This window comes from Cuculus canorus, chromosome 3 (assembly GCF_017976375.1).
Source record: "Cuculus canorus isolate bCucCan1 chromosome 3, bCucCan1.pri, whole genome shotgun sequence".
Taxonomy (NCBI): Eukaryota; Metazoa; Chordata; class Aves; order Cuculiformes; family Cuculidae; genus Cuculus; species Cuculus canorus.
Genome location: NC_071403.1, coordinates 62656397 through 62678598, shown reverse-complemented (window position 1 = coordinate 62678598; position 22202 = coordinate 62656397). Strand labels below are relative to the sequence as shown.

The 22202-nt window shown below is 46.0% G+C and overlaps 1 long non-coding RNA gene across 1 annotated transcript; it reads left to right on the top strand.

Annotated features, from left to right (window-relative positions):
* Positions 1-1125: 1125 nt before the first annotated feature.
* LOC128851714 (uncharacterized) lies at positions 1126-5893 on the top strand. Its single transcript, XR_008449121.1, has 3 exons — positions 1126-1525; positions 2670-2927; positions 3484-5893. It is a non-coding gene; the product is annotated as an uncharacterized LOC128851714 (long non-coding RNA).
* Positions 5894-22202: the final 16309 nt, after the last annotated feature.

Genomic DNA, 22202 nt, shown 5'->3' with positions numbered 1-22202 from the left:
ATGTATATCCAGGCATTGGCAGTGGGTGACTGTGGATCCTGGAGATGTGGTTTAGTGGATGGTCTGGCAGCTGAGGCCTCCACCACATTACCCTGCTTGGGTTTGCCCTGTGCTGTGCTGCTGCACTTGTAATCAGCAGTTCCCTCTAGGGCAACAGCACAGCATGCAAAATGCACTAGAATGTTGCCATTTAAAGGTGATCTACGGTTTCTCCCTCTATTTCTTTGCTTTTAAAGCTTCTTACTGCCAGGGACCCACCATAAAAACAGAAAAATGTAGCAGGCTCTTCTTGGAGAGACTTGAGTTATTTTGGCTTAGCGTCTGTAATCTCAAAAGCACATCAGAGAAATGTCTGAAGGATACAGTCTTCGCCCCAGAGATACAACCTATGCATAGACAAAGCACAACTAAAAAGATGACGTAAGAGATCACCAGAGGGAAAGGCACTGAAGTGTTATATTGATGGATATTTTAGCCTTTGCTAAGTTTATGAAGACTAGTGATGGTGATTGTGTGTGTGTATGTGCACATGTACATTGGTGTATATACAACCATTACTTTAGTTGCTAAATATTCATCCCATAAATAATTTGAAGTGAAAAAGTCCTTAGTGATACTTGATGGTCAAAGGGGAAGAAGAGGAAAAGAGGACAGAAATCTAAGAGTTTTCCATGGCCACCTGGCTTCCCCTCTGAGCCCTCCAAATGTCTTAGCTATGTATATTAAAATGGCAGCTCATGTATACTCTTACGTGTCTTCCATGAGCTTGTCTCTATGAATTTGTTAGAAGGCATTAGCGGCAATGATGGTAAAAATGCTGCCTGGGACACGTAAACCTTAGGCTTTCGCAATACCTGTTCTTAGGTTCACTAGCTCACAGCAAATCTTGGGTAGCTCTTATAACCATGACTCATTACAAAAATACCCTTGCTGTATGGAGAATTAGGATAATCCTTGGTTATCTTCCTGCCAGGAGTCCTGATAATTATTTATTTTTAAGAGCACTTAGATATTTGGATACCTCTTGATCGAATCCCACATTTCTTTAGCTGTCAAACCACAATAGCACCTTTTCAGCCCTACAGGCGATGCAGGCAAAGAAAGTAAAACATCCTTACTGCCTGAACACACTGAGTGACTAGCTCTACCTTTATCAAAGTAAACCACAACAGGTTTCACTACTTGAATGAAATAAAGCCTGAAAGGAGATATGAAAATGAGACAGTGAGATTAACACTAGGCTTGATAGAAGACTTCCTGGTAGCTGCTCCTGCTCAGAAAGTCCCTTAGTAAAGTGAATTAGTGAGTTTTATGCACACGTTGGTAGTATTGCTTTACCTAATGCGGTCCATGTTATGCCATGCTCTCTTCCCCTCCCACAGACTTGAATGCTTTGTGTTCATGGTTATGTAGCCTGCATCCCTTTTTCTTTTGGCGCTGGGTAGATGAACTAGTCTTCAGTGTATTGTGGAGGTAGAGCAAGGTGGGAGAATCAGACAACATGAAAATGTCACGGCCTGTCTGGGTGAGTATATGGCCATGGGAAGGCTTGTAGCCTGGGTGTGAATCTGCAGTGCTTGAGGATCCAGCTCAGTGGACAAAAGGATGTCCCTGCAGGGACTGCTGCTGTGCTCTCTCGGGCAGCTCATTTCAGGCAGAAGGTCGGTCTAGGTGCTGAAGCAGCCAGCCTGAGTCACTTGCCCAATAATCTCTAGTTCCTGTTAGAAACAGTGATGATGCAATGCTCTTTGCTCCTGGCTGTAAACTGTGGTAGTACAATGCCACCACAGGAGACCTCCACTTCATGCTGCCACGTGGTACTTGGAGCAAGGCAGGCTGCTTTTTCTCTTAGAACAGGAATGAAATTGCAAATCGGTATTTTGAAACAAAGTTGGATTTCAGTGCACATTAGACTTCGTGAACTTCAGCAGACATGAATGTCATTTGCTATCTTAAATTCAGGAATGGGTTGGTTCTGGACCTTATGATAGTTTCTGTTCGCCTTTTACTCTTTGCATGAATTGGATAAACGGATATCATCCTGATTTTACCACTACAAAGAGGCACAAAATTTGGAGCTTTTCATCCAGACCACACAGAATAGACTTTGCTGTCTTCAGATATATTGAAACACAGCTTTAATCTGTTTCTGCGTTTGCAGAATTATAGGCTGACTGAGCTTGCATAAATCCAGTACCTAAACTCTTCATCTCATCCTGGTTTCCATTACCTTTCTTAAAAGTGGGATTTTTTTAAAGTCACATTAAAGTACAGCTTCAATTACATCCTGTTAATAACTAATCATTTAATTACGACTTAGTGCAAGATCCCACCCCACCAAAGACTGGTGTTTAAAGGATTATGCCTGCAGGGGTGAGGACAGTTTGATTTCAGAGCTGTATCTTGTTGGTGTGACTGTTCCTGATGGACTGTGAACAAAATTGTATTGTGAAATCATGTCCTTATTGGAATTGCTGCTAACTTCATAATTGCTCTGTAATTACTAAAGAGAGAGTATCTTACACTTCTGACAGCCAGGTGCATGCGTTGCTCAATCTGTCTCCATTATTGACTTGGCTCAGTTCCTGTGGGTGCTTTCCTATTCTCTTTCAGTTGTGCAATACCAAAACTGACTAAACGGCACGCCTGCTGTTTTGTTCCTGCTTTAGAGCTAACAACAGGAGCAAACAGAGGTGAACTTTGGAGAAGCTGAAGAGCCTGGTTGACCCTGAGCTGAGAATGGGGTGTGCCACTCCTGCTGCAAGCTCATTCCATGGCTGGATGCCTTGCTGTCACCCTCATGGCTGGGTCCATGCGGGGCAGTGGGAAACACAGCCTGGCTCAGCCTCCTGCCCTGCAAGCATGAAACAGTACTGCAATGTCTTGACAGGCCATTGCCAGGAGCTGAGAAGCCTACCAGGAGAGAGGTCAAGTATCTTTTTTTTCTGGACATCTTCAGGCTGGAATTTGGGTTAAAAAAGATTTTATCTCAAATTATGATTAAGAGTGGGACGGCGATGAGATAAACAGTGAGTTGTCAGCAGCTTCAGAAATTATTCCTGGCCTTGGGGAAGTGCCATTCGTCTGTTTTGCTGTATACTGGGTCAGAGCTTATCCTAAAATATCACAGATTGTCAGCGGCTTTGGAATATTTTAGTGTCCCTCGCTGCATGCACTGGCATTCTAATAGAGCTTTATGAAAGGGCTTTTTTTGGTGTAATCTGTCAACAGATAAGCCCAGGGAGAAAAAGAAGGAGAATCCAGTGCCTCTCCCAAGAGAGGCAGCAATGAAGATGCGTGCATTAAGCACCCTCCTCTCCCTTTGGTACACCCAGCATAGCAGGTCCTTTAAGGATCTCATCAAGCACAGTGCTAACTCAATAGGTGTCCTGCCTGACAAAAGTTGTTCTTAATAATGTTTTCACTTACATGTAGAGAATAAACTTCTTGTGATGTCCTTTCCTGTATCTTTTTTTTTTCCAGAGGAACAAATGTTTCTGGAATACGTGACCAAGGAACAACAATCCTGTGGGGTATTGTCAATTTTTATTGACTTCCCAGTAAAGCAGAAATCAGTGAAACAGATTGCTACAGATATAACTTGCTGGATACACATGTGACATCCATGCAAAGCTCTGACCAAGCAATAATTTCTCCTAGAACTGATGTTAGCCCTCCAAGGCGACCAGCGGTGTTCGGTTTGCATTTAGCAGGAGCCCACGCTGGGCTGCAAAGCACCCTGGTCTGCCTGCAGCTCTCCTCCCTCTCCTCACCAGCCCACATGCCTGCAGGACCCGGAGGGTGCTTTTATTAGCATCGAGCTCTGAGCGGCTACCGCTCAGGGGATGCGTGTGCCCGGCGCTTTTGTTCCTTGCAGCCCAGGCTGCCCATGGCCTATTTTCTGGAAATCTTTGCATCTCAGGCTGACAAACTGGCTTTGCACTCTCCTTCAGCAAGGAAATGGAATGTCCCTTGGGGTGTGGAGACAAAAATTTCCTCTATTTGAAGATGTTTCTGTGTCATCTTTCTCTTCAGTCAGTGTTTCAAGGTCAGATGGTACCAGCATGCACCCTTGTCCTCAATGGACTGAAGGCATGCAAAGCATTAGGCTTCCTCTGGCTTTTTCTCAGTTGTCTGCTTATCCATGTAGAAGGGACAGGAGACTTTGTCTTTCCAAGAATAAAGAGTGTACTTTGTATTATAATACACGAACTTTTCAGCTGCTGCAGCTCTCATTTTCCCATTTCTTCCCTGGTTAGTACCCATTTTCTACCAAGAAATGTTTTAGACACGAGAGAAACAGTAAAATAGCAATGTGTTTCAGGAGGTGCTGCAAAGGACCAGAAGGGGGAATTTTTAATTTCAGAAAACAGTTGTGTCTTCAAGGCCTTGTAGCTGGTGCAGTTCTAGGAAATGCTTTGAACTGGAGAAGTCTATGAGATTTTTTTTTTTTGAGTGACTCATGCTTTTTATAGATTACCAGTTTCACAGCCTTAGAGGCTGATAAGTCTGTGTGCAGAGCAGGTGCAGCAAGTGCCCTGTGGAGGCCTTACTGTGCAGAGCAGGGAGTTTCCTTCAGCGTTGCTGCAGAGACACGTCCATGTGTGTGGCCTTGAGTTCTCAGCCGTGCTGATGTGCTAGCTGTAGGGGCTCCCAGGGCTTTCGGATGGACATCTATCTATATGAGCACAGGGGGGAGAATGGAGAGGATAGTTGCAGGCATCTCGATGTAAATTTGCAGCCTTAGTGGTAGTGGGGAAGAGAAAGCTGATGTGGGGAGGCTGGAGGAAAGACCTGCGCAGAAGCAGCTGTGTGCTGTGAAGTGGGAAAATGAATTTCACATGCCCACAGGTACATCATGACAGCACCTGAGTGTTCCTGTGGAGGCACTGAGCTCTAACCCTCAGCATGCCAGTGTTTGAAAGGAAACTTAAGCAGGCTTTAGATACAGCCCACTTTGTGCACAAGTGTGTTGTTATTGCTGCGCTACCTTCCCTTCCAGCAAATTTATGGCTTCTTATAAGACTTTTTCTGGTAAATGGAAGTGGAAGGAGTGGGAAGTTGAGGGGAGATATAAATGCAGCATGACAGTGCTTTATTAGTTACAGTTATTAGATAGTTATTGGTTCCGCATGGGGTTAACACCTGAATCTAAGAGTGATTTTGCAGTAATCCACAACACACTAGTTTTTGGAGCTGCAACAATCTTTCTTCTTTTCCTCTGTTTGTGGCATGCTCCTAAATAGTCTTCTTTCAAATACCTTGTCTAGGTGCTTTCTAAACATATGCAGAGCAAATGTAAGGCCTGGTTCTTCTCCAGGAAAGCAGCTTGAATGTTTGGTTCTTTCATCAGCAAGATGAGAGTTGGCTTCTCTGTGCCTGCTCCTGTTCTCAGTCTGCACCAGGGTACCTTTTCTTCCAGATGCTTGGTTCCCACTGGAAATTAATTTCATATAGGAGCATTTTTTAATAGGATGCTGACATAATTTGGTCCCACATCTGGGCTAAGTGGTGGCATGAGCCCTCCTTCTCCCTGGGTGCTGTGTCCCACATCTGTTGCTCTGTGGGGCATTGCTGGCTCAGCATCACCCAGCGATGACGCACCTCCTGGTATCAGGATGCACCTTGGCCTCAGAAAAATAGAAAAAGCCTCATCCTGCAGACCTTCACATGCAGCTCTTTCCTTATAACTTTCTTTATGATGTTTGGAGGCAGGGGGTTGTGTAGAGGTTGGAGGACGGCACCTATTTGCTGCTGCCTCTCGATTACCTTGAGGCAAGTTAGCTAGGTTGTACATTAACTGTGCACTAAAGTCCAGCAATTACAGAGCCATTATAGATATGCCATTATGTATATTCTTATGTTTATGACTTTGTTATTTCTTATCCTCATTTCTCAAACGCAAATACACTGAATATGCCATCTTCTCAAAGCCTGGTCTGATGCAAGCTTTATGACCTGCCTCCCTCCTGAACGGGACATGCCCTCCTGCCTGCCCTGCCTCCTATCTGCCCTGGGTCTCGGGAGGATGCCTGGGGCTGAGAGACCTTAAGGAGATGCCTGTCGGTGCTGCTGGACATGGGCTGCAGTAGCAGAGGGCCTCACTTGTGCAGCCTGCAAGCAACACATACTTTTGTGCTCCCTGTCAGCTCAGCCAGGAGCTCCCTGCACTGCTGAGTTGCTGGGACTTGACAAAAAAATCAAAGCAGGGCTTGGTGTTGGGAAGGAGGGCACAAGAGCAGACACCGTCTTGCTGCTGCTGAGTGCTGGTGATGGAGGAAGAGTGGAATAAACACTCTTTGGGCAGAGGGAGAGCAGGGTGAAGGCTGGATCATTCCATCCACCCCGCTGAGGTTCCGTGCACAGCAGGCAGGCAGAGTGTGGTGCTGGGATCGGCAGGCTGTGGAGGTGTTCATTTTCCCATTTAGTTGTGAGCTCGCAGCCTCTGCGCATGCAATAAAGCTCAGGCTGATAAGGGGAATAGCACACCCACCGTCACAAAAGCAGACTTGCAGGCTGTCAGGAGCAGAGGAAGACCCCAGCCTCACAAGGGGAACACGGCTGTGCAGACACATGGGGTTGTGCTGCTTGTCTGTCAGAGGAACCAGTGCGCATCAGCCTGCAGAGCTGCTGCCAGTGTTTTCTCATCAGCTGGCCAATTTCTCTCTTAATGAATGCATAATATTGGCATGGCTGTCAAATGAATGCAGAAAGCATTGGGAAATGCATGTTGACTTATAGACAGCTGTGGATTCAGTGTGGTTCACAGAAACACTCATAGCTGAGAAAGCACTCATAAAAACACCCAGCCATTTGCACTAGTTTAACACTTGCACTGCTGGCTGGGACAAGGAAGTGCCAGCTCCTCAGGAAAACAAGTGGGCAGGCTCACTCAGGTGTATCTGAACTGTAGGAAGAATTTGGCTTCAAAACATTTCTGATTTAGCCTGAGGAACCTATTCCCTCAACCCTTGTGCTGGCTGTGAGGGGCATAGGTCAAAACTGCCAATGACATCATGCAAGGGACTTTTGACAAGCTTTGGGGAGTGGGAAGGAGTAAAACGGAAAGATAAATCCAGACCCAGATTATACAACCCCCATGAAATCCCAGAGCCAAACATCACTGAGCTAGGGGTTACTGTAGTTAGCAGAAATTCTGCCTCTCAGGGCTGTCTCCAGTACTCTTTTTTTTTTTTTTATTCTGAAGGTTTGCCTCTGAGCTTGCAAGCAGAAAATAAACACGATGGCATCAACCTCAGCAATCCTCTGTGCACGTGGCAAGGGCCCCATGTGTATCAGCAGGACTGCAGTGCTTGTGGAAAAGCAGTTATGGTACAGGCCAAGGCTGGGAGGCACTGGCAAGCCCTCAGAAGGGGAACCACGCTGGCGGCATTTAGTTCCAGGCTCAAACCATGGCTGCAGTTAGAAAGGGGCAAGTCAAGGGGGACTTCAAAAAGGTATAGCTCTTTGGGAAATCCTCCATCCTCTCCCTGGACCTGTGCACTGTTGTAGGTGCAGGCTAGCAGATGTTTCACTGATGGTTGCCTTCTTCCAGAGTTTCAAATTGCCGAGTTCTGCCCTTCTTTCGCCTTTCGCTCATTTGCAACAACAACAAAAAATCTATCCACTACCTGATGTTTAGAGATTTGGGAGGTGCAGAGTTAACAAGGTAGATTTTGAAACAGAATATGTTTTGAGCTTGAATAAAGCAGAAAATACAGGACTGAACACAAGAGTGCAGCCTTCCTGTGGCACATCCTCATCTGCATGAGGGCAACCTGCTCTCAGAAGGAAACACTCCCACCCAACACATATACTGACATCCTCTCCCTCTGTAAGCAGAATGAATCATACTTCTGTGCCATATTCCATTTTAATTTTTATTGCACAGTCCAAGATTAATGGTTAATGTAGTACGTCTCACCATCTCCACTGCCATTACAATGAAGTGCTTTGAATAACTATTAACTTTGCGGTTAACTGAAAGAAAATTGTTAATCATCTACAAGCTTATGTTGCATAAAAATCATTCTCTGTAACCTTCTCCCAACTGTGGGAGAGCCCTTTCCTCAATGCTGACCTTCAACAACATCTGGTACCTGCAGCCGGCAAACCACTGAAGATCATACTACGTGGTCTTATCTGTTAGCCAAGGTCATAAACTATGTGAACTGCTGGAGTGCAGCTTATGTTTCTTTGTGTTGATGTTGATCCAAAATCCAGTTCTACTGATAGGAAAGCTATGGCTCTCTGGGTCCCCAGAAAGAACCTAAAGTGTGGTTTTGTTTGTGTGTTTGGGTTTTTTTGTTTGGGTTTGTTTTTTTTTTTTAATTCTGCAAGTTAAACTTAACCTGGAGCACTGGGTGTTACTGAGACACACACTGTGGCCTTACAGCCTGTCCTTCACCTCGCACAAGATGTGTGCAGCCCAGCACGCGTGCGTGCTGCGGTTCAGCATCAGGGTTAGGGCTGCTGCCCTGGGGACCAGCTCTTGTCCAGGCATTAGAGATGTGGAGTGCAGGGTGAAGCACTTTGTGGATTAAGCATCTCCCCATGCAGAAGAGCCTGCTGGCGCTGCAAGCACAGGGTGGCAGCTTCTGCTGCTTTCTGCCTCCCAGTGCAGCTGCTACAAGCGGCTGAGTTTGGCTGCAGAGGTGCAGGCTCCCTGTCAGGCGATTACTCCCAGGAGACTTGCATCCAGTCATTCAGGAAATAAATCACCCACTGTTTGTGAAGTAGGAGGGAAGCACTTGGGATGGTGAAAGATTAGACTGTAAGCCTTGCAAAACGCCCCTTCTGGCTGTAAAGATGGGTTGCGGATGTTGTGTTTTTTTAGCTCTTTAAATGATTATTTCTGTGCCAGACTTATTAGGCAAGGTATTGTCGGGATCTTGGCAAGGAGATAAATATGGCTGCAGGCTTTGCAGTCGTTCCTTCTCCGCATCTGGTCACTGTCAGGCCTTCAGCTAATAGGCCGAGGACTGTGTGCTACAATAAACAGCCTCTGCAGCTGCTAGGGGCTAAATGTAACTATATTTCTCCAAATACAAACATTTCCACATTAGGCATTGCATGTCCTCCCCCCCAGCACAGAGCTGCAGCCATTGACCTCGGGAGCCTGTACTGCATCAGCTGGCCCTGGCTTTTCCTTGGCCAGCAAATCCCATCTCTTTTTATGGCTGTGGCTCTTGAAAGTGAGAGCAACAACCCTAACTCGGGTCAAGTATTATGCAACCTCCTGCAGACAGTCTCAGTGCCAATTAGCCAGAAGCCACAGGGCGGCTGAGGTGGGAGTCTGGTGAGAGGGGACGGTAAGCAAGGTGAGGAGAAATGGGTGATCCCAGGCAGCAGGGAGCTGCAGAGGGAGGGGGTTTGGAGGAGAACACAGAAAGCTCTAAGATCTAGGACTTTCTAGACATCTTGGTCTGGGTCCCCCAAGTCCTGCAGAGAGGAGTATGAGGTCTGGGAAATACTCTTGGCTCTTGCCTGGGCTTCCGTCAAGTTGCTTTGCATGCAGACATGAAGCCCTGTGCAGGTATCCAAGTACAGAGCCCAGCTCCCCCCACCCCAAGCACTGTGATTTCTTTCCACTCTTTCTCCGCTGCTTCGGTCTTCTGTCTCCTGTCCAGGGTTGGGAGCAATTTAGTCAAGGCTGCTTTCAACAAGGCATTTGCTCAACTTGTTGCATGAGAAAGACAAACGTGTCTCATCAACTGGAGCCTTTGGCTATCCCTCTGATAAAAATAAAATCACCTTCCATCCAATATCTGCGGGAGCACTCACTGGTGCCTGAGGAAAGTCTGTGAGTGAAGGGGGTTTTTCATAGCTGTTTTCTGGTCTGGCCTGTTCCTGAATCACTGCAGAGGTCTGTCCTCCAATGCCTGCTTAGCTTAACTGGGTAGATGATAGGGCTCAGGGGGACTGCTGCCCCAATGCAACAGCTGGGTGTCTAAAACCAGTCTCTCCAGAAAGAAGCTTTTCCAAGACCGGGCATCTAACACAGCAAGTACATCTCGGGCATCAGCCTCCAGTTTGGAAATTCAGTGCGCCATGCTGACCAGGCCCTGCTTAAATGCGTTCTAATCAAGTGGTAGCCTGTTTACATCAGCCCTCCAGGCTGCTTGTCCACTGCACAGCACCACTAACTGCTGTGGGAAAGACAGGCGCCTTTTGCTGTTTGGCTGACTCCGGGCTGGATCAGCTGGCCAGGTGCACAGCCAATTTCCAGTGCTGCTTTGAAGCTGAGAAGTATTTTGAAAAGAATAGAGCCTTTAGCCCTGTAAGTAAAGGCCATTTATCTTAGGATGAAAAAAAGTGCTGGCATGGAAAAATTCCAATGCTATGAAAGTCTCTTTTCCTGAATGTCTTGGATACTTGCTGGATTAGGTTCACTGGTAAGGAGCTCAGAGTTATGAATGTCTCTTTTACAGAAAAGAGCTGCAGAAGGAAAAGGCAAGCACTGGCATGCTTGTAAGTGGGACAGAGTGAGATTCCCCATGGACTAGACATTTCTGAGATTGCTTTTTGAGGTACAGTCAGTATTACTGCAGTGAGCCAAGGTGGTAGTAAATACCCTATCATAACCATAGCCATTACTGTTTCCCAAGGGTATAGTATCAGCAGAATACCTTATATAAACAAAAGCGAAGCACGATTGGCTTTGCTTTGCATGGCTGTTTAATAACACTTTGTGCTTGTAGGGAGAGCATCGGAGTGTTTCATAGATACTAATGAAATTAGCCTCATGATGCTCTTGTGAGGTGAGGGTGTGTTATTAGCCCTTTCCCTGGGCCAACCATGTGTGTGGTATAGGACTCCCAGAAGTAGGTGTGTGCGTGCCTGCGCTTTCCAGCAGGAGCCACCTTGGTGAGATGGGACCTTCTGCAGCCCCCAGTCTGCTCCACCACCTCCTTGGCTGTTTTCTGCCACCTGGCACTGAAGGTGGGTGCGGGAGGAGGTGGCAGCAGCAGTTAGCACTCTGCTGTGTCACCCCCCTGCAAGGCACAGGCTTTTTCTTGAGTCAGAGCAATCTTCCACCACCCTAGATCTGATAAGCAGAGGCAGAAAATGCAGATCCTTCTCTTGGGTTGCTCAGAGTATCTCTGCTGCATTTCAGGACCTTAAGTCAGCTTGCAGTATTTGAGCTCCAGAACTTTTCCTACACAGCCAGTGACTCCAAATAGCAGCCTGAATAGTGGGGATGCCAGAGCAGAGCTGTATTGCCTGCATTGTGCATGAATATGTCCCCTTTGAGCGAAAGATGGGATATGCATTGCAGTTTTGCAACGATCCTGCTCTTCTCATGCACAGTAGCCCCAGTTTTGTCACCACCATCAGCACTGGCCCCAGGGTTGTTATTGGAGCTACCACTGTTGCTTTGCTTTAAATAGATCCTAAGCAAGCCCTTTTGTTTGTTTTTCTTGACATGGTACTGACTAGTGCTTTCCAAGAAACAAGGAAAAAAAAGCTGGATTCATAGTGGTGACTTTGACTCCATCTGGCAAAAGCAAACTGATCTCCTAAATCAGAGGCATAGCCATGGAGAGGAAAAGTAAACGGGTCACTATGAGAAGCAGCTTGTTTCTTCTGACCCAGTGGTTGTAAGTGGCAAAATCTCACTGGTTCTTAGTTCCCTCCATTTTAGGATTTGCTCTATCGCAAGAATACCAAAGGGTTTTCCAAGTACACGAGATCTGCATATCAAGTTTCATAATGGATTTCATAAAGTTTGCTGCACTTTACCCTCCTCTGCTAGATAAATATTTTGCTTCCAAATCATCTTTGCTTTTCTGGGTTGTGTGGAAGCCAGTAGACTTCTGCCTGTTGCAGGGGTGAAATCCTGACAGAGTAAACTCGGAAGCAGGGTTGCTGGGGAACAGGAAAATGTACCAGGTACCCTCATCCCCAACCCCCAAGACTGTGCTGCGTTCCCCCTGAGGAGTTTGCAGGGTTGTGGTGGCCTGGGAGTTTGAGGGAGGGCTGAGACCTTCCTCCAGGTTGGGCACTGATGAGGGCAGTTGTTTTGGAGCTCTCTGGTCAGAGGTCTGGACTTACGAGTGGCTCAGAGTGGTACCCTGGAGGTCTGCACCTCTTAGATCCAACAGGAGAGCCACCATTCATCTTGGTGGAAGAAACTCCTGGGAACCCCCTCAGAGCTTTTCCTATCCTCTCCTTTGCTGTGTTACTGTCTTCTGACTGGAGGTCCAGCCGGTAGGAGCTGAGAAACCACCCTGTCTGTGCAGTATTGACACCTGGGCCACTGAAAATGGTCTCGGTGATTGAGAGTGGAGGAAAAATTGCACGCTTGAGCTTGAGCTCCTGCTATCAAATGAAGGGACAAAAATAGCAAATTTTTGTATCGTCTCCATAGTCCAACTACTCTGCATCCCTCTAAAGGTTTGTTGTCTGGCATCTGCCTGCAGCACTGCCTGTGCTCTATGGATTCACAGGGCTCTCCAACTGGGTGCCCCCGGCCAGTGTTTGACTGCTGGAGTACAACTGCCAGAACAAGAGGCTTCAGCCCTGGTGAATAACCAGTGTTTGGCCAGTGGTGAGCTCAGGCTGTGGTGTTTGGGTAGTCCTTTCTGAGTTTCTCCCTCTGACTGTATGTCGGTGCTTGAAGATGCAATCTGGTTTGTCTGGGAACAGGTGTTCAAACTGGGCTTTTCCACCAGCAGGAAGCTGACTTGGGTAGGCTTTGTGTGAACAACTGTAATCTGATCAGGTTTAGATCTGAGGCAGTGGGAATCCTAGTAGGTTTTACTTCTGCTGGTTGCAGCCAAGACAGGAGAGGCAACAGCACATGAAGATGCTGTGTGGGCTCCAGGCGATGTTTCCCACTTTATCAGACAGAGGTCGGAACTGGCCTCCCCATCCCTTTGTAAAGTGGCCACTCTAACTAGTCCACACCTTAACTCATGAACTTTGGTTAAGGAAGACGTGGAAATCTAGTCTTGACGAGAATGCTGTGCTTTGAAGGTAATTATTTTCATGATGGGCATAACCAAACCCCATATTGCAACACATGCTGAAACATGGATGTACTAGAAGGCTTAATCAAGTCTGGATCGAAATTTTGTGACTGTCTGGACCATGCAATCGTGAAATCCAAAATGTGCATATCCTAAAGCTTCATCTCTAGAGAGAAGTTGCCAACAGCATTATCTATACACACCACATCAGGTGGGCTGTTCATTAAGGAAGGTGGTGTTGGTGGTGAAAATGCAATTTAGTTTTATTTTAGGGCTATGTTCACAAGTTTTATTAGGCATACAAGAATTATCAGGGAGATCTCTGGCCAGGTTTCCTTGTCTGTGCCATCCAGGGAGCTGTGGAGGGAATGTGAGCCCCACAGACAGGCAGTGCCCTGTTGACACTCCCCTTCCTTGCCTGCTGCTAATTAGAGCTCAGTTTATGCTGTGAAACTTAAGTTTGAGGGCTGCTACTACGATCTGTTATCATGACATATGACTTTAGTTACAGCAGACATTCTTGATATGTAGGTAGAAACCCCATCCTGACTGTTGGCCTTCTGCAACACTGCTTAGAATTTGGGCTTTTTATCATCTGAATGATAGTGCTCTGGTACTTCCTGCTTGGGTTTTTTTCTCCTGCCTGTAGTGCCCGGAATATGTGTGAACAGTCTATTGATGGAAATGATAATTAAGGGATTTGTCATAAGAAATGCGTCTGAACTTTTCAAGCTGTCATTCAAAAAAACACTTTTTACAGTCAACTCTCGGTTATCTGTGGGTGCATTATCTGAGCAGCAGATTAGATGTGCTGTGTTTAAAAAATGCAAAACTCTTTCAGAGCCATTATACAGTATAATGCACAATGTGTTTTTATTTATAACTTTATACTGCATCTTAAACTTGCTTTTTCAAATGTAAAGATATGAAAGCACTACATTCCTGGGGCCTTATTTAGATGTATTTTGTATTATTTGTTTTGCTTTTCTTTCTTTGCCCTCATTACCCCAGATACTGAGAGCTGAGCATATCAGACAATAGCATCTGTGGAGGAGGGAATGTGACACGGTAACCTTTCTCCAGCTGTTTTATTTTCTTCTGGTGCTGCGTAAGAGTGTCTGCAGTGTGATGCTGTACGACCAGATGGGCTGGAGAGGAAAAGGGTTTGCTCTGCTGTGAAAAAAATAAGTCTATACGTGAAGGAGCACGAGTGACTGACAAACAGTTGAAAGAGAAAGGTTGTCTTAGAAACCATGTTAGGCTGGAGAAGCAGCAGCTTGTTAAAAACGTACCTGTTCAGTTAAAAGGATGAATTGACAGACAAAGGGTCAGTGCAAATTCAGCTGCCATCACTTCAAAAGCCCTCACAGCTGAATCAGCAAATTTCTGTTTCCATACATAATGGATGCAGTCAACATGCCATTACAATGCCCACAACAAGACTTACATTAAGCTCCTTAAATTAGCCATTTATGATAGTCACACTATATAGCTGCAGCTTGGTTTTTGTTTTTTTTCCTGGGCGTCCTCTTCTCACGCCTTTTGTTTTTGCAGCCTTGGGAAGAGCTGCTAAAGCAAGGATTTGGGGCAGTGGGGGTGGAGGGAGCAGTGCTGCTTCTGTGCTACCTGCGCTGAGATTTTCAGCTGTGCTTTTCATGCTGTCTTTGGCCTGTGTGTTGCCTGAAAGTCCCACTGACCTGTGCCAGTGCTGCCTGTCCCCACTGACAGCCAGGGGCTGGGGTCTCGCAGTGGCAGAGGACTGACCCACATGGCACCAGTGTGCAGGAGTGCGGAGCTAGGGCAGTAGGCACTTTCTGCCCATGCTTGTCACTGTTGCTTCCTTGCTGTCTCCTCGCCATCGTTGCTGTCAGAAACACCTTTACTCTGCCACTGCCTCTCCTCAAGGGTCCCCATGTCTCCCCAGCAGCTGCCCTGCCCTACTCACAGCGTACTGTGACTTAGGACATGAACTGCTCCTGCCTGGCTTAGCTCTGGCTATATCAATGTTGGGTACAACTAATGCTAGAGAAGTAACACAAATCAACCCCACACAGACTTTGAGTCCAGATTCCTGGTTTGGTTATAAAGCTCTCCAAAACATGATACCTGCATTTTTTTAGTGCTGCTTGAAGAGCTTGAAAGTAGCTCAGGACTTCACAAAAACAAGTCATGCTGAGTAAACTATTATTGAACTGTTGTCGACATTAATCCAAAACCTACTGCCCTTTAATAGTTCTAGTCTCTTTTTCTTGTGCGGAAGGAATGAGGAAAGAATAAGAAACGGTAAAAAAAATGGGACTCTTTCTGTGAAAAGAGAAAAAAATTATAAAGTTGGCATCTTTTTATTCCAACCAGCTTTTCTGAAAGCAACTTTTGGCTGATTTTTTTTTTTTAAAACTGTTGGCTGCGAAATGTCAATCAGCTCTAATATCTCATGAAAGATGTTGCACTTAATAAAACTACAGACAGGCAAGCAGAAGCAATATACCCATTCACCTCCACCTAGTCCCTCGCTCCCTTCTCCTGCTGCCCTGCTTGCACCCAGAGCTGTGAGCCCTATCCGATGTGAGCCCTTCCACTGACTTAGATGGGATTTCTGTGCTAAGAAGTCACTTTGTGAGCCACAGCTGCAGGGCAACAGCTGGCAGTAGCTCAGGGAAGCACACATCCTTACACGGGGCAGGGATGTGTGGTGTCTCTGCCATGGGGCAGTAGGAGCTGTTACAGCTCCTGTGGATGTGCTATGTGGAAGCCAGTAAAACACAGTGGAGCAAGCAGTGTTGCTGGCTAATCCCTGTTTCCTTAAGCAGGCTTTTTCCTTCTCTCTCTTGACCCTGGGAATACATAAAGCTGGCTGTGCTGTGGGTGAAACATGGCCCAGAGAGCTGGAGAAGGAAGGAGGGATCAGCTGGTGCTTTGCTGAAGTACAGCAGCCTTTGTGGGGGCGGCAATGGGACAGAGCCGCCTCCAGGGTCTTCCCTGTACTGTCCCGCTCCAGAGGTGGTACTAAGGGAACGATGAAGCTCTTTATGGGCCCTGGAGGCACAATCAATATTTCTGTTTGGTGTGCTATTTTGGGAATATTTCATAAGGTAAACAAGGGCTCCTTCTTGATTCATTGAGGTCATTATTAAACTGTAGGATGGTATTTACATCGCTGAGGTATTCACACAAGCTCTGTCCCAGACGGCAAGTTCTCTGGGGAAGAGGTGACCTTCAGCATTTCTTGTTTTGTCCTGTATCTGGTACATGGGGGGCCTGACTGTTTGACTGCAGTGCCTGGCTACTGTAATCAAAATAAATCATCCTTATCATCGCTGGTGGTAATACTGCAATGGAAACAGAAACAGGCGCCTACTTTGCACTTCGCAAAAATTACATCATTGTGAGGACTGGGATGAGAGGTCAGAGGATGAATTCCTTCTGCCGCTGCCTTTCCTGAGCAGGACTCTCCAGCCCAGTACCAGCCTCCCGGCTCAGCAGGGGCATAAACAAACCACTGAGTATTAAAGGGGAGCTGGTCATCTGTCCAAATTAAAGCAAATACAACTAGGAAATATTTCTAATGAGAGGAAAGGAGAGAGTATGGTGATGTTCTGGTTCAGCCTATCACATCTTTTGTGGCAAAATTGACAAACGAGTACCCCAAAATCTCCCCCTCCCTGGGCAAACCACAAAACATAACTTTTCATTTTGGTTGTCTGGTCCGTTTTGGAGGAAAAAATATGTGTTCAGTGAGTAGGGGAACTATTTAAGACTGGGTTTTAATTTTTCCTATAGATTTATATGGTTCTCTTGGTGCTGAGGGCTGACTTTGGCTGAATTCATGTTATACTGAATAAAATGAGCACTCAGAGAATCTACTCAAACTAGCACTGCTATGGATACCATAATCATGGGAAAAATCTTTACAGTTTGCATGTATGAAAACTCAGCAATTCCATATAAGAGCAGACCACAAGGTGAAGACTGAACTCTCTGACACCCAATAAGGTGTAGTAATTCTTTCCCCTCAAATGAGGATTTGTAGAGACCCTGTTCAGCTGCATATTTTCATGAAGCCTGTAGCAACAACTTCCTATCTCAGATGCTGAAATATTTCAAAGATGATTTTCCAATTTGTGTCAAGGAAAACAGACGTGGGAAAGGTGGGGAGATGTGCACGGAGGAAAAGACATGTGTTTGAAGCAAAGCCAGATGAAGCAGGTCTTACACCCGACTGTGAGCAATGCATGCATGCTGCCTATGCCTTTTTTTGCCTGGCCATAAGACAGGGGTGAGCATGAGTGATGTTTGCACTCAGGCTGTTGAGCACTTTGGTCTCCCTGGGTAGGAGATATCACTCCCTTGCCACAGCGTCTTCAAATCCCAGGTCAAGGTACTGTCTCTGTCACTGGCTTCCTTGATCCTGTCTCTTCTCTCTCTGGGAGAGGGGAGTCATGGGCATCCCAGCTGCAGGGTTGGCCAAGGAAGGCTCTCATCTGGTGAGCCACCCTGTGCTCCCTGGTGATGCTGTGCACCCTGGCAGGACTGTGCAAAGGGCTTCAGGATGAATTGCTTTAACGCTTCTGCACTCCTCTTTTACTTCCTGCCTCAAAGAAGCGAACTTAAGCTTTGAAGTCTTTGAAACAACATCAAAGGTTGAGATTTCCAGAAGAGCTTAAGGGAGTTGAGTGTACTCATCCCATTGATGGTCAACAGGAGATGGGTGCTTAATCCCTGGAGGTGCTTTGAAAAGCTTGTTTTACGTGTATGTCCTTGCTGGGAAGGAAGTGAAGCAGCTGGCAGCTCCTTGGCTTTGTAAAAGGCAGATGCTGCCTTTTTTTCTGAATATAAACCAGGATGGATTTGAAAATAATGTCCAAAACTCAGGTTGGGGCATCACCCCCCAGCTGCCTTTTAAATTAGAACCACTTAAAAACAGCCTGTGCATTTGCCTCATCCAAAAGATGGTAACTCATCTGATGATAACTCAGGTGCTGCAACTTGCTTTTCCCTTGGCATCACTGCAGGTATAGTGTAACCTTGCTGGAAACATGAAAGCATCTCAACATGGAAGCTTTTACCTGTGCAGGCAGTACTACTTCTCTGCTTCTTTTTATGTCACCTTTTGGCAGTACTTTAGTACAACCTGTGTTACTTTTTGACAGGGGCATCACTGTCCATTTGCTCCTGCTGGTGAATATTAAACCTGAGTGGTTTAACTCTAACACACTGGCAGCGGGACCGTGGGAGCAGTGTGCAACATTGGGATCATCTCACCGCTGGAAGTGCTGATGCTGGCTGGCTGCTACTACCTGTCTTGGAATCCTGAGGTGCAGATGGGACTTGCTGGGAGCTGTAAGTGCTGTTTTGGCCAAGCCTTCTCAGAGTGACATGACACCAGGCAAGCACATGAGGCATGGGACTACTGCTGGTGCCCATCCTCAGGGCTGTCCCAGTCTGAGCTGGTGCTGACTGTGGGGTTAAGTGGTGGGAGAGGGCTGTGGCTATGGGCAGTCCAGCAGGGACTGTGACTGAGGGCTGGTGTTGATGAGCTCCTGCAGAAAGACAAAGGAAACTCGGCTGCAGCCTTGCTGTTGTGCTATTTTTGTTCAAGGTAATAACAGGAACTCCACTGCAAATAAAAATAGACAAGTGAAGAATTCCTGAGTCTGTCTGCACTCATTTCTTTCCTGGTGAGGAGTTATCTCACTCCAAAAGAGCAAATCTTTCTTGTCTGCTCCTTGGAAACAGGGACAATAACACTGTAGGGGAAAGAAGAGATTATGGAGTTGTCACGAGGATGGCAGCAACATTTCATAAAACAGGTGCCAAAAATGCATCCTCTAAGGCAAACAATAGCTGTGGTCTGCGGGGCTCATCCTGACAACGTGACAGCAGGCAGAGCCAGTCTCCACTGCTTTTTGTGCCAGCCTTCCTGCTGAGGCTGCACGGGATGAGAGCCCTGAGCTCACTGCTGCCAAGCAGGGCCCTGACTCTGGCTCTTGGGTCAGCTCTACTGCATCCCCCCGACACCCTGTCACCCGCACTTACATGACACTTCACCTTCAGCAACAGAGAGCATTCCTGCCTCAGCCAATAACCAAACAAGGTATTAGGGTTGTGAGCTTCTTTCCATGATGACACCTAGAGTCTTTCACAAAAGATGTCCTCTTGCTACTAACTCTGAATTTCTGGGGTACTTTTTTATTACCATGTGAGCCAAGGAGCTGAGATTCCTCTGCTGTTACCCAATGAATGTTTGTCTTTTGGTTAGTAAATACTGCTCTAATCAAAAAAGTGCATTAACCACAGTATTTCCACAGAGCCATGGGACTCTGTCAAGAATTCTGTTAACTGACCCTAACATCTTGTTATAGTCTGCTTGCCCCTCTGATGGTGCTAAAGGGTGCTTGCTTGCCCTCTTTCGAGAGCCCTCGGCATTCGAGGAAACCCCAAGTCATCAGGAAATGCACGTTTTTACCACGAGCCCCAGCAGATGCTCTGAGGAACCTGCAGATGTGCTGCAGACTGCAGCGAGGATGGGATGTGATGGAATCAGAGGGAGCATCACACAAACGCAGCTGAAAACTTCTCCCTGCCAGGGGTTTTGGTATACAACACACGCTCATGCTTCCTGCTCCAGCTAGGGGCTTGCAGGGAGAGATAGTGACCCACCAGGGATGGGAGTCTTGTTAAAGCTGTTATACAGAGGTAGCATCAAAAGCTCACCCCATTTCAGATGTTGATTTTTCCATTCTCAGCTATTCATGGCTACAATAATGAGATGGCTAAACCCACTATTATTGTCTGCACAGAAAGTGTAGGACAAGTGCTGTCTGCTGTCAGAAGCAAATGCTGTTGGGTTGTTTTATTCCACATTGCAAGTGGTAAGATAGTTATTTCCAAGCCCCTTAGTTTTGAGAAGTTTAATTATGCTTTAACTAAAACCAAAATGTCTTCTTTGTAAGTGTGTTACCTATTTTCTTTTTTTTTTTTCATAAAAGCCATTTATTGGGATAGGGAGATAGACGCTTTGAAGAAAGAGGGGAGGGCAGGTTCTTGCTTCTTCCCCCAAATCCCTGCCACCCCATGGTCAAACCTCTGGTCGAAGCATACAAAGTTTGAAACTGCAGAGGAAAGAGAAATGCAAAGAAGTTTGTGAATAGGGAGGTGTGAAAGTGAGGGGGGTGAAACAGCAGATCTGATCTGTCAGGTCAGCTTTCTGTTTACTGAGATATAAACCCACAAAAGATCATGAAATTCTTCTTACAGTGCTTGGACTTCAGAGGATTTCAAAAGGGCCTGTATGAATGTAGTTACTGGCACCGTGGGTAGATGGATATCTGGGGAAAGCAGGATTTGTGTGTGTATAACACCTTGCTAGCAGAGATAACTAGCTCTGAGAAACTGAACAAGGCCTGAGAAATCCAAGTTCTGTCCTTACAATACAGCTTTTGTCAATGGCTGTGGATGTTTGAAGGATAAAGTGCATGGATGCTCTCACTCCCTTTCCGTCACCTGCTTTGTCTGCATAACTGACAAAGCAGTACTGGTGTTTAAGTTGTCTAAGCAGATGTGAAGCTCCTCCATGCCTCTTTTCCAGGTTCCCTTACTAAGGAGCAGCAGATTATTGAGATTGACAGGAAATGCTGCAGAAGAAAAAGTAGGTGGCGGTTCTAGTTTAGGGATGCTCTCTAATTTTACTCATGCTCTCTAGTTTTACCTGTTTTCTCTCTAATTTAGGGGTTCAGCGCACAATGGATGGCTAAAGCTTGATATAGACCATTCAGAAAAGTGCTGTGTTCATCCTTCACCTTGCTGGAATTCACAGCAGCCTGCTGCTGCCACTGCTTGGGAGTAGAATCTTTACTGATTATATTACATTTATGCTTGTCAATCATTTCCAGAAGAAATTCTTTGTATTTAAAGATTGTTTTTCCTGAGGTTTATGATAAAAAATATTCTCAGTTCAAGGCTTAGCTTTCTGATGCACTAGCCTGTTTTTCGTCATGGCATTGGTCTGGCTGAGAACTTACGTCCGTGCCTAAGTTTAACTGCATGCCTAATAGAGTTGAAAACAGCTTCAGAAGTGTCCCTTGCTGCCCTACTGAACAGGCATAGCCAATGTGTAAATGTAGTTGTCTTGCTGAATCACAGCTAAGTGATAATATGCTCACACTAGCTGAGACGGAGCAGTGAACTGCATGTGTTAACAAGGTGAGATTGTAGAGTGGAGGTGACATTACAGGGTAACCAGGTTTTAATAGCATTCACTGCACCTTGACATAGCTGCAAGACAAGAGGCTGAGCTGAAACGGTAGGATTTTGGGACATAACTTAGAAGTGGTCTGGGCCTTTTGCATCTCTGTTGGCTTTCTGTGCGGGCGTACAGTTGGGAGGGTTTCTTCTGCTTTCATGTGTGCAGTCACACAACTTACTTATGGTAGGACAAATAGGCCACCAAGAAAAGAAAGTAGGACATTTGGCCTCTCTCATCTAGGAGGTGTAGCGCAGACTGGCTTCCTGAGAACTAGGACAGTACCTCAAAAGTAGAGCAGCTGGTCACCCCATCCGTGTTTGTCTTGCCTTACAAATGTATCCTCTAAAGCTCAAGCTTTAAGATGCATTTCTGGCCTGCTTAGGGAAATGTTTTCTGAAAGTATGGACGGGTGCACTAAAACAGACCAAAATCTTTGCTTTCCTTCTGGAGCACTCAGCAGAGCAGGTGATTAGAGAAGCCATGTGCTGGGCAAATGAACCCAACAGGTGCTCTGCATCGCTTCTTGCATATTAAGCAATAACACAGTGACAAATCTGCCCTCTTTAGCCAGCAGACATTCACTTTTCAGAAGGAGAACACGGATGGATTATATTGCATTGCAGTGTGAGAAGATGCTTCACTGCAACAGAGAACTGTTATCAAATCAAACCTCTGTATGTGCCATATACATGTAATAACAACGTGTATTTTTCCAGAGTCAAAAAAAAGTCAAAATATCTGACTTTTGTTTAAGTAAAATACATAGAAAACATCCACAGAAGGTTTCATTACTCTGCATTAAATTGTCTAAGTGTAATTAGGTCCATAATGTCTACAATCCCACTGGATTGCTAATGATGCCAGTGGGATAGTAGTATGTTGTCCTGGTCAGTAAGATGTGGCTGGGGACCATGCAGAAGCCTGTGTGGGTAAACAGGAGCACAGAGTACAAACCAAGTCATCTAGTGTGGTTCTTGGTAAGAAAT